General features: G+C 47.3%; 1 protein-coding gene across 2 annotated transcripts in view; it reads left to right on the top strand.

Annotated features, from left to right (window-relative positions):
* Positions 1-749: 749 nt before the first annotated feature.
* The window catches only part of MAP3K3 (mitogen-activated protein kinase kinase kinase 3), a 75,615-nt gene continuing 63,803 nt past the window's right edge, over positions 750-12,561 (top strand). For both annotated transcript variants that reach the window (XM_006017831.3, XM_006017833.3), the window contains exon 1: positions 750-819. The gene's annotated coding sequence lies outside the window, so the exon portion shown is untranslated. The remainder of the gene's footprint in view (positions 820-12,561) is intronic.

Here is a 12,561-nt window from a genome sequence, read left to right on the forward strand (position 1 = left end):
CAGGGCTGGCCAGAGTTACCCTGGGAGCCACATCCAGTCCTCCACTGAACATCAAGAGCCACAGAGCTCCACCCACTTCTCCATTTTAATGCTCAAGATCCAAGTGCTGGCCACAGGATCAGGCTCCTGCCACCACAGCACCAAGCCGCTCTGGCTTTTCCCATGGGGAGCGTGCCCCAGGCTAAGCAGCGCAGCTGCAACCCCAGCCCCAGTAGCCTGGCAACTGAGCCAGCAGTTCCGTAGGGGAGAAGTGGGCCAGGCTTCAGCTCTGGAGAGCTGCAAGAACCGTGACGGCAAGCTACGTGAGGCTCGCAAGCCACAGTTTGGCCACTCTTGCCCTGTGCTTTTTCATTCCTAGATGCATGATCTTTTATTATGATCTGAAGGGCCCTAATCAAGGGGCCTAGCCAGTCCAGGCCCAAGAGAGGTATATAAGGAGGCAGTCCAAGCAACCAGGGGAGCTGGGAACTGGGAGAAGCAAATGACAGTTTGCAAGCAGTTTGCTGAGAGCAAGTGGAGGAAAGTGAAGAGGAACCAGGCATCAGATCCTGCTCTAGGGTTACCTGTGTTCTTGGCTTGCTGTTTGGTGAGTTTGTGTGCTTGGGTGTGTGCCCTGAGCAGCTGAGTGAACTGATTGCTGATTGACTGCTGCCTGGGTATGGCAAAGGGCCCTAACAAAGGGGGCCTAACCAGCCCAGGGCCAGGGAAGGTATATAAGGAGGTAGTCCAAGCAACCTACAGAGCAGTGAACAGAGAGAAGCAAATAGGACAATTTGTAGGTCAGTTTGCCATCCCTCTCTTTGAAGGGCAGCCTGCAAGGTAAGATTCTCTTTTTTATATGTAATTAGGACTGACTAACTACATTGTTTTATTTTAGCAGCTGAACCTCAGCAGCTAGACCAAGACTTTAACCCACTGTTTAACTAGAGTCCAGAGTGAAGGGGATTTGCTTGGAAACTCTCACATTACTTCACCATAAGCTGACTGAGAGGAAGGAGTTTCCAGGGAAAAGGGAACCCTTCAGGTCCAGGAACAGCAAACAGGCCAGCTGCAGAAGAGTTTGCTAGCAAAGGTCTGCTTGGAAAGAGAGGCACAAAGTGAGAGGAAGCAGATTAGAAGACCCAGAGACATGGCTGGAAGATATTGCAATCTCAGAGTCACTTCCACTTCCAGTTCTTCCTCTGCTTCCACTTGTTGAGATGTCTGTCCAGGCAGGACCACACACTGTTGAGGCTTCCACCCAGGTCCTGGTTTGGTGCTGTGCAGACTGTGGCTTGCAGGTCCTTCCAGTATCAGCCAGGTGGGGTGGTGAGGGAGGTGTCTGCAATGTAAGCGGTGCCTTCTGGTGGTGTCCCTCGGGGAGAAGGTAAGAGAGATACAGGAGAAAGCAGAAAGGCTCTGAAGCATCCACCACCACGAGATGGTCCTCCATGAGGACTTACTTGATTCCATGCTGGAGGAAACCTCTAAGACTGTAGAGGAAGGACTGCTAGAAGTGGTGCTAGAAAAGGAAGAGGGCATGGACTCCCAGGAAGGTGGAAACTGGAAGCTTATATCTTGGCAGCAAGAAGTCATCATCTCCATGTGCAGTGGTATACCTGGAGAACAAATATGGAGTGCTAGCAACAGAGGAGGAGCACATTCCTATTGGTGGAAGAGACCAAGCCAAAAACCCCCAAGGTGGGGAGGATCAAGACCACTGCCACAAAGAAGCTATGGGTGGTGGTGGTTGGAGACGCCCTTCTGCCAGGGACAGAAGGGTCCATCTGCCAGCCTGACCTGTTGTCCCAGGAGGTCTGCTGCTTGCCTGAAGCCCATATCGGAGATGTCACAGAAGGATTACTGAGACTCCTCTGACCCTCTGACTACAACCCCATGCTGCTCATCCATGTGGGCACCAGTGATACTGCCTGGGGAGACCATGAGCAGATCAAAAGTGACTACAGGGCTTGCTTTGGGTGCAAGGATAAAGGGGTCTGGGGCTCAGGTTGTGTTCTCTTCAATCCTTCCAGTCAAGGGAAACAGCCTGGGCAGGAACGGGTGCATCTTGCAGATCAATACCTGGCTGCTCAGGTGATGTTGCCAGCAGGGCTTTGGCTACTTCAACCATGGGATGTTTCATAGTAGCTAGGGTCAGGAGGGACCTGAACAGATCATCTAGCCTGACCCCCTGCCACAGGCAGGAATGTTGTTCTGAGAAGAGGGATTTCTGGGAAGAGATGATGGGATCCACCTGACAAAGAGAGGGAAGAACATGTTTGCAGACAAGCTCAATAACCTAGTGAGAAGGGCTTTAAACTAGGTTCACTGGAAGATGGAGACCAAATCCCTGAGGTAAGTGGGGGACCTGGAAGAACAGCAAGCAGGAGGGGACAATAGGGAAGGTATGCTCATACTTCTGGAGAAATCGGGGCAATCAACTAGTTACCTCAGGTGCTTCTACACGAATGCACAGAGCCTGGGAAACAAACAGGAAGAATTGCAAGTTCTCACACAATCAAGGAACTATGATGTGACTGGAATAACAGACACTTGGTGGGATAGCTCTCATGACTGGAGCACTGTTATGGATGGTACAAACTCTTCAGGAAGGACAGGCAGGGAGAAGAGGAGGAGGAGTTGTGCTGTATGTAAAAGAGCTGTATGATTGCTCAGAGCTCCGGTATGAAACTGGAGATAGGCCTGTTGAAAGTCTCTAAGTTAAGGTTAGAGGGGAAAGCAACACGGGTGATGTTGTAGTGGGGGTCTGCTATAGACCACTAGACCAGGAGGAAGTGGTGGATGAGGCTTTCTTCAAACAGCTAGTGGAAGTTTCCAGATCCCAAGCCCTGGTTCTCATGGGGGACTTCTGTCATCCTGACATCTGGGAGGGCAACACAGCAGTGCACAGGCAATCCAGGAAGTTTTTGGAGAGTGATGGGGACAACTTCCTGGTGCAAGTGCTGAAGCAGCCAACTACAGGCCATGTTCTTCTTGATCTGCTCACAAACCAGGAAGAACTGGTGGGAAATGTAGTAGTGGATGGCAACTTGAGCAGCAGTGACCATGAGTAAGGTTCCCTCCAAGCTATGCGCGTGCGAGGCTGTGAACAATTTTATACCATGCCACGCACTAACTTATTAACACCGCACACCCACCCGGAGAGGAACTGGGCTGTGACAAGGCAAGGCGAGGTGGGGGCTGGGGTTGGGGCTGGTGCGAACTCTGCTGGATCAGTGCCACTCCCCGCCTTTCAGCTGCTTTTACACCGTGAAGCTGGAGCTTGCGCCTCCCCGCCCCCCCAGCCCAGGCTGCGCCTGCCCTGCGCTCCTGCCCGCCCACCTGCACTGCCTTGTCTGGCCATGCTCCCTGGCGGCTGTGGGGAGTGGCACAGGCAGAGCTGGAGGAGGGGCTGGGCCAGGCAGCTGGGAGCAGCCATGTCCTTCTGCTCCTTCTTCACCGGGGAGCGCTACAGGGGCCACTTCGAGCCAGGTGAGCGAGGGGAACTGCCTGTAGGGCCCTGCTTCCCATAGGGCTCAGGGCCCACAGTGTATCCCTATGGGAGCCCTGCTGCCTATAGGCATCCATGCCCCCTATAGAGACCCTGCTGCCCCTAGGGTGCCCCAGCTTCCCCTGAAGAGGCCCCCACTGCCTAGAGGGTGTCCATGCTCCCTTATAGGGGGCCTCTGTGCTCCTATGGGACCCTAACCTGGGGTCCCCTGGCCCCCAGTTGTCTTTCCTGCCTGGTGCAGGGGGGGCTGGCGAGGTCCCTTGGAGCCCTTACAATCTATGAACCCTATATACAACATCCAGTGTCCATGTTCCCTTATAGGGGGCCCCTGTGCCCCCATGGGAGCTGCACTGCCTATAGGGTGCCCCTGCCCCCAAGAATAATGGTGAGGATCCACTACATGGATTCTAGTCTATGAGGCTTAGCATAGTCTGGATCCAGGCTTAGCAAAAGGGGGAGGCGGGACTGAAGCAGCATGCTCGCGGATCGCTACACCTTAGAGGGAACATTGACCATGAGATGATTGAGTTCAGGATCCTGAGGAAAGGAAGAATGGAGAGCAGCAGAGTAAGGACCCTGGAGTTCAGAAAAGGAGACTAACTTGCTCAGAGAACTCATGGGCAGGATCCCCTGGGAAGCCACTCTGAGGGGGAGAGGAGTCCAAGAGAGCTGGCTGTACAGGCAGTCCTCAGACTTGCAACACAATTGGTTCCTGAACACTGCATCTTAAGTCAAGACATTGTAACTCGGAACCAATTTTCTCAGAAGAAACAATGTTATAAACGGGGGATTGGTTCCTGAACCAAGGTTTAATACCCTATTTTCACCAAAAATACCCTAGAATTTTGTACTCAATCAATTATAGATGAGAAATATAGCTACATTAATGTATTTATATTGTAAATAGCAATCGCATTGATTTGGAAGGACTTCTTTGAGGTGACTTTGCTGGACTTTTTGAAGGCTCTTGGCTGAACTTTTTGAAGGGTTCTTGGCTGGAGTCTTGTCTGCAGGTTTTTCTGGAGTCTTGTCTGCTTTCTTAAAGAAAGTATCCAAAGAAGTTTGGACAGATGTTCTCCAGGGAGATGAGTGATGCAGCAAACTTGTTCACTGGCGTGGTGTCGCATTGGATCAAGTGTTGTAAAGTTGAAACTGACGTCATAAAGTTGAAACAGAGTGTAAATTTATAAATGTTGTAAGTGTGAAATGTTGTAACTTGAAACATTGTAAGTTGAGGACTGCCTATACATTAAAGAAGCCTTACTGAAAGTGCAGGAACAAACCATCCGGATGCACAGAAAGCCTTTTACTGACAGTCCAACTTTTTTACTGACATGTTTTAACTGATGCATGTTTTACATAATGTAAATGTAACTCTTCTGCCAGGTCCCAGTTAAAAGGGCTGGGTTCAAATTTTTAAGGGCTAAACATCACCCATAGTTTAAAAAAAAAAAAAAGTTTGTTAGCAAAAAGTTTTCATAAAAACAAAACAACCCCCCCGCCCCCGAGCTAACCATTCTACTTGACTGCAGCAATGGTTTTACAATGTGATACCCTACCCCTCCCTCAACTTCCCCCCCCACCCAAAAAAGGGCCTCTACTCATCCCCACACCCTGTTGCCTGACTGTACCCTGCACCATGCTGTTTACCCCCAGCCTTACCCCTGCCATTTCTGCTCCCTATACCCTGGAGTGGACCCTCAAAGAAGCCTACCTACCACACAGCAGTATTACAGGCAGCCTGGGATACAATAGCAGCAGCTCATGGCTGAGAGAACACACCCTACAGAGTGCTGTACTCCCACTGTAACATTAGGTGGTGGTTCAGTTTGTCAGAGCTTCAATCAAGCTTCAGCTGCTTAGAGTTTTTACTGATGGCTAAAGTTTCATTTTCTTATCTTTATTTTTTTTTGGACTTTACTAATAGCCATTTTTAGCCTGATTATTATACTTACTTACTGGCAGTACATTTATTGACACTTGGCAACTCTACTGAAGAGAATATGGAGGGGAGAACTGCTTAAGCTAAAGTTGTCATGAAAATATTTATAAGCTGGGCAAGAAAATTTTAGGCTGTAAATTTAGAAGACAAACTATAATATCACAGGAATGATGTTCAGGAACAACCTTATGGTTGATGGGCAGGTGTGGGGAGGGGGCAAAAACCCCTCACTTTTTAAAATGGACTTGTCTACCTTCTGAAAAGGGTTATGTAACATGGCTGCTTGTGATACCAGAGAACTCTAACCCAGGAGGTCCCTTCCAGTCCTATCATTTCATGGTCAAGCCAGAGAAAGGAACCACTGACATCACCACCTCCACAAGTTTCTGTTTGAGTTCTAGCCACCACCTTGTCTGGGAGTTTGACGTTCCTGCTCTCATCTTCTCCAGCATCCAACTTTTCTTCCCCGCCTTATTTCTATTTCTTATTTTCCTCCTTTTGCCTTCAGCCTAAAAAGAATTTGGCTTAGCCAGCCAAAAAATGCACCCTTTGTAGCACTTCTGTGAGCTCATGATGAGAGAGGCAGCGCAAAACAATATGCTGGACAGGCCCTGGTTGGTAAAGTTTTGCTTCTAAGTAGCTGATAAAAACATCTGCTGTCTGTTTCTCAGTAGTGATGTTGCTAGTGAAGTCAGCACCAGAGAGAGAAGCTGTATTTTTTTTTTTTTTAATCATTCTTTTTCCTTCTGTGGGTATGTTTGTTTTGTGTTATAGGAGGCAGGAATGGACTTTGAAAAGCAGAAACAGTAAGGATTCAACCTCACCTCAAAGTTTTCTCTTCCCCTCTCCCCCCATTAGTGTGATAGTTATTTATTTTATATTTTAAATGCTTTAATTTTATGTTTCCTCTTCCTGTATCTCTAGGAACTTTAAAATGTGTTTAATTGTGGGGTTGCTTTTGGATTAAACATGCTAGGGTCATTGTAGTCAAAATCTTGAAACTTGGTAACAACCTTGATTTTTCTAGGCTCATTTATTCTGTCAAAACTACCAAAGTAGTCCACAGTTGGGTCCAAAGGTATATTGAAAAACTGAAGAGGATTCAGAAAAGCAGCAAGAATGATCTGAGGCATGAAGAACTCACTTTGCAATGAGTCGGGTATCCAGGTTGTAGCTATATTGGTCTAGGGGCAAAAGGAATCGGTCTAATAAAAGGTATCACCTCTACCATGAGATCCAACTAGATTTTTGCAAAAAAAAAAAAATATATATCTCCTAGGTAAAAATGAAAGTTCATATTTCATAGGAGAGTTGAAGGTGTGGTAAAATCTGTTTGGAACAGTTCATTTTATGCAGGTTCAGCTCAGGAAAAGTTGGAATATAGTCTGTTTACCTCAAAGTTGTTTGGTGGCAAGCAGGATGTCGAGTCATATTTCCTTCTAGTTATGATGTTTCATATTTCACAGAAGAGTAAAAAGATGGAATGTTCTTCTGTGTACCTTGCAATGAGGAATTTAAGAAATTCAACTAATTCATGAAAAGAGCATCAGTGGGTGAAACTTAATGTTTGTCAATAAGTACCTACAAAGGGAGGGAGCAGGTAGCTCTCTCAGCTTTGTAGATGCATGCATGAGAAATCCAGTAGCTGGAAGTGGAAGATAGGTCAATGCAAACGAGCACAGATGGCCAGGGGTCCAATCCTTACTGGCCCTGGACCCATCCCTCAAGATTGGGTGGGTGGGGCACTACATGCAGTATGTACCCTGTGCCTGCCCCTCTGTGCTTTGTATAGTGCTCTGCCTGCAATGCAAGGCCCAGAGAGGGACTGGCCTGAGCTGCCCATGGCACAGGAGGCCAGCACAGGAAGCATGCTGCCCACAGCACCCTGCCTAACCAGCCCCTGCATGCTTCCCTGCCATGGCCCAATCTGGCCCACAGACTGGCACAGAGACCTTCATCCGGTCCTGATGCCCTGGCTGTAACTCAAGTATTTGATGAAGCTGAATGCATAACATTGCCTTGATGCAGGCAGTAAATTCTTGCAAAACATCAGAAGAGATGATTCTGCTTGCCTTGAACTCCAAGAACACCTAATAGTAGCCAATAGGAGCAGTATATGTAAATTAAAAGTACTAAGATGATGTTTGTTGGTTTTGGTTAATTACCTTTTTTAAATTCTTTGAAGGCTATTCAGCATCTCAGATGCAGGAATTCTGAGAGAGAGGCCCCTGCCACACATTACGTATATTATGCAACTGACTGATAAATCGGACAATAAATTTAGACTAGCCACATGTGCAAAGTAAAAATGTTCATCCGCTATAAAAAGAGCCGACCAGTTACAAATGTTAGTACTTGAAAATGTGTAACAACTTTATAGCTGGTTTCTACCCAGCTTAATTTGAACATGTGGCAGGGCCTAGAGAATCAGTAAATCTGAGGGAATAAGGGGGAGTAGCTGAGGATAGAGACATTATAGGAAAACCATGTGATTTGTTTGCATTAGCTTTTACTGTGGGAGTATCTGTTGGACATTTGTCCAACTCCTATTGTTTCCAAGGGGTAGCTGATAAAAACACAAGCCAAACAGTATGGCTTTTTAAAAATGAATGCTACCAAATGAATGGCAAAAAAGGAAGTGGTGGAAGAAACAGGAAAATTTAAAAGCCACCAGATACAGATGGTGTCATTTAAGAATGGAGTGATTGACCTGATAGCAAAATCTCTGTGCTTCTATATTGAGGGCAGCCTTTATACTGAAAGGAAACAAATACTGCACCTTAAATGCCCTAGAAGCAATTCTGGGAATGAAATACCATTTAACTTAACTTTGGTTCTAGATAAATTTGTTAGTTAAATATATATAAATAGCAAAGACCTTTGATCATGATATGATTAGAGCAGCTTGAAAAAGGAAAGTTTTGCAAAAACAATTTAAATTTGATTTTTTTTTTTCCATTGTGAAGGATTCAAGATGGAATGATACACGTTTAAGATTTTCTTTGTTTATTTTCAGACTTCCCTTTTCCCCTTCTCTTTTCCATAGGCTTCAATAAAATGAATGTTGTCCAAACTGCTACTACCCTTTTTCCTATTGCAGGGCCAACTTTGAAGTTGTGGTAACATTAGAAATTTAAATTGATAAAAGACAGATTAAAATGAAAAAGTGAGAGAGAGGAAGGGGGCAATATCTAATTTGTTTGTATTCTGTGACAAGAAAAGGTAACTGGGAATTAAAAAAATAAAAAATTGGAAGGTCTTTTAACTACCTTTTAAATTTCAAGTCCTTGTTCATGGGTACTACCATAGGGAGTTACGACAGTAGGATGATGGTACTTCTGGTGAGTACAACTATTTCTTGCTATAATACAAATGTAGCAACCGTTTAAACGTGTATGAACTGTCAGCGTACTAAAAAGTATACAGGTTTCCCTTGATTTTTATGCGGGTTCTGTATGGGTCATTCATGCCAGTTAACAGGGATTTGAACTGAAAAATGGGTGTAAATCAGTAAAAACTGAATCACTTAAAGCAGGGAATTTATCAGTGAAACTCAATAAAAACTGAGAATGCAGAACGCTATGCTGTACATGAGTTCCTGGAAAATGGTGCATAACTCAAATTCATGTAAAGGGAAACCACTTTACAATGTAACAAACAGGGATACGTTCCAAGACCTCAACTGTACTGACCCCCAGATCCACTTCTACCACTTTTACAAGACAGTTTTGGTACTCACCAACAGCAGACAGTACACAAGCACAAGGTGGTGGTGAACGTTACCATCATGGGGACAGCAACTACAGGAACATGCCACAAACAATGAGCGAGGAGCACAGATCCACACAGGAGACTATATTTTGGTGCATGTCATTCCTGCAATGCACTGCACAAAGCAGCTGACTAAGGGCTTCCACCACACCGATCACATATAGGAGTGAATTTACCTTGCACATAACAAATTTTTGGTATAAAAAGGGTCATTGCATAACAGCAAATTTGCACATACAATTTTTCCTTGCTTTATGCAGGTTCTGTATGTGTTTATGTATTCTATCTATCTATATGTGCTTTGTCTGTCTGTCCGTAACGCTCTTAGAGCACTCTGATTGGTTGTCTCGGCAGCCAATCACACTGCTTACTGAAACACCCAATCACACAGACAGCCAGACACACTGGGGGGGTCGCATGGCTAGATGAGGAGCAGCAGCAGTGTAGATTGGTTTGTAAAGCGATAGGGTGGGGGGATTGCGTGAGTTATGAGGGGGCGGTGTATGGTTTGGTAAAGCATAAGGTGAGGGAGTGGGAAATTCGGATATTATTATTGTGTACACAGGTGGCGGTGTGGAAAACAAGGTGTCTGCTGGTTCAGAAGGGGCTATATTTCACGTCGTGGGAATGCGTGTGCTTAGTATACGCAGAGCTGGAGTATTACAGGAAGAAAGGGGAAGGAGAGTGGGAAGATATCGATTGGAGAAAATTGTTTGAGTAGGAGGGATTGAAGGGGAAGGGAAGGCTTAGGAGGAATAATGTTATGATATATATTATGTGTTTGGAAAAATGTTTTTGAGCTGATTATGTAAAAAGGGGAAAAGTATTTCTTTGTTCGGGAACTTTGTGTTATGACGAGATGTGTTGTCTTGAGGTGGAAGCGAGGAAAGCTGGTGTTTTGTTGGTCGTTGTTTTTTTTTTTTTATGGTTTTGATACTTTTTTTTCTTAGGAGGAATAATGTTATGATATATATTATGTGTTTGGAAAAATGTTTTTGAGCTGATTATGTAAAAAGGGGAAAAGTATTTCTTTGTTCGGGAACTTTGTGTTATGACGAGATGTGTTGTCTTGAGGTGGAAGCGAGGAAAGCTGGTGTTTTGTTGGTCGTTGTTTTTTTTTTTTTATGGTTTTGATACTTTTTTTTTTTAATTACAAAGGCAGTGCAGATTGGTGACTGTCAGTGGTAGACGCTGTGTGCAAACTTCCCCCACCCCCCTGGGAGGCAGCGGCAGCAGCAGGGTGGGGTGGTGGTGCACAGTACTCCATCCCACATGTGCCCCCACTCCCCCCCAATCATTCTTGATAGGAAATTCACTTTGTGTGTATCAAATGAACAACATGTTTTATTGATATATTTACAATGTTAAGGCAACTTTGAAGCCTACCAGTGCCTCAATCATTATAATCAAATAAATTCTAAATCCCTATAAATTTTGGGGGTTTTATCATGAAACAATCAGAGCTCACCAGAACTCCCCCTTTGCTCACCAGGATGCAGGTCCAGGCCACCCACTCCAAAGTCACGGGTCCCCAGCTGCCAGAGTTAGGGATCTGGGTGCACAGCCCCCTGCCCCTATGGTAAATAGGGTTACCATATTTCCAGTATCAAAAAAGAGGACACCTGTGAGGGGGAGGGAGGGAAGTTAAGGGGGAGGCATATGATTGGGGGGGGCAGCAGTGATAGGCCTGTGCCTTGCCTGTTCCTCACTCCTAAGCCCCTGCCCCCCCAGTGCTGCTGGTGTCCCTCACTCCTGACCCACAGCTCCCTGGCCCCCAGCCCTACTGTCCAAGCGGTAGGGCTGTGTGAAATTTCTGCAGGGAGTGTACAGCACAACGGCAGGGAGTTGGGCCCCTCCATGATGAGCTGTCCACAGCTCCACCCTGCTCCCGGCCCAGGCCCTGCTGCTGTGAATTCCAGCCCTGGGCCCCAAGCCTCATGCACCACCTGACTGGGCAGCAGCCCCAGCCCTGCCCAACTTCCTCCCTATGGGGGCTCAATCCCATCACCCCCAGACTTAACCGCAGGAGCTGGTCTCCAGGCTGCCTGGCAGCTATGTGCATGTACGTGGAGCCCCCTGCCTGACCACCCTCCTCCTGCTCCCCCCAGCCCCTTGCAGGCTGGAACCACCTGCAGAGAGCTCTTTGCAAAAATGGAAAATCTGCATGTTTCTCTGTTAAAATGAGAAATCTGTCTTTTAACTAAGAAAAGGGGAAAATCTGCATGTTTTTCCATTTTTCTGTGGGAAACAGAAAACCAGGATCCCTGCTGATGACTTGTTAAATAAGCCATTGGCTGCTTGTGCATAGGTGCTCCCTCCCAGCCCATGTGGGCTGTGTTTTCTGGCTGGGCTTGCCTCCTCCTGCCTTTCCCTCCCCCAGTCAGAGGACTCCACAAGAAGCTCCCAGCAACAGCTGTCTGACCTGCTATGTTATTGGCTAATTGTTCAACTGACATAATTAGAGGAAGTTAAATGAGGTTTGTTTTTTTTTAAATGATATTTACACCTGTAATCAGCATTAGTGAGATCTGATGCTGTGGAGCTGGCCAGCCCGTGGCACTGGGATCCTGGCAGGTCTGGAGCAGGCCCGCTAGGTTGTAATGTGGGAGAGGGCAAGAATGGTGGCAGTGGCAAATAACTCCTCAGTTCAAGGATAATCGGCTACCCTGGCTCATGGATGGGTTTTCAGGTGAATAAGAGTTCCATTCTTGAGCCACAGACTCGTCAGCAGCATTTGCAGGTCTTTCCACAGGGAGGGCAGGCTGTAGGCCAGGACTGCTCTCCTTGTCCTTCCTCCACTCTCTCTCCTCTTCATCGAGGGCCTCGAAATAGGCTACCGCTCGGTTGTGGTTGCGGCACCGCCTGAGCTGGTCAGGCAGCCAGGTCCTCCCAGCACTTTCTCGAGGTGTCCTCAGTGTGCCCTTGTAGTCTCAGCTGTAGCTCAGGCTGTTACTAAGCTGGGAGAAGAGCACTTGTTCTGGGAGTCGAGGGTCCACTCTCAACAGCGAGCTGGGGCCGTGCAAGCGCAGCTCAGGGCGGCCGAGGAGAACCTCGTGCGACGACAGCGCACACCGGCTACCTGAGAGCCAAGGAAGTAACTACAGGAGAGGCTGCGCGCGCCCGACACCCACCGCTGGCGCGGACTCCAGCTGCGCCGGGCGGGGGCGGGATCACACTGCTGCCGATCACAGTGATTGACGGACGAGGGGCGGGGCCACAGGTCAGTCAGCGTGATTGGCGGGGGCTGTGCAGGAAACGCCTCTCGTCATTGGCATGGGGCCAGTTTGGCGCGAGGGGGGCGGGGTAGAGCGGTGGCTCGGCCGCTGTGATTGGCAGGCGGCGGCGGCGGGTGGGTGGC

Source organism: Alligator sinensis, unplaced genomic scaffold (genome assembly GCF_000455745.1).
Source record: "Alligator sinensis unplaced genomic scaffold, ASM45574v1 scaffold444_1, whole genome shotgun sequence".
Classification (NCBI taxonomy): domain Eukaryota; kingdom Metazoa; phylum Chordata; order Crocodylia; family Alligatoridae; genus Alligator; species Alligator sinensis.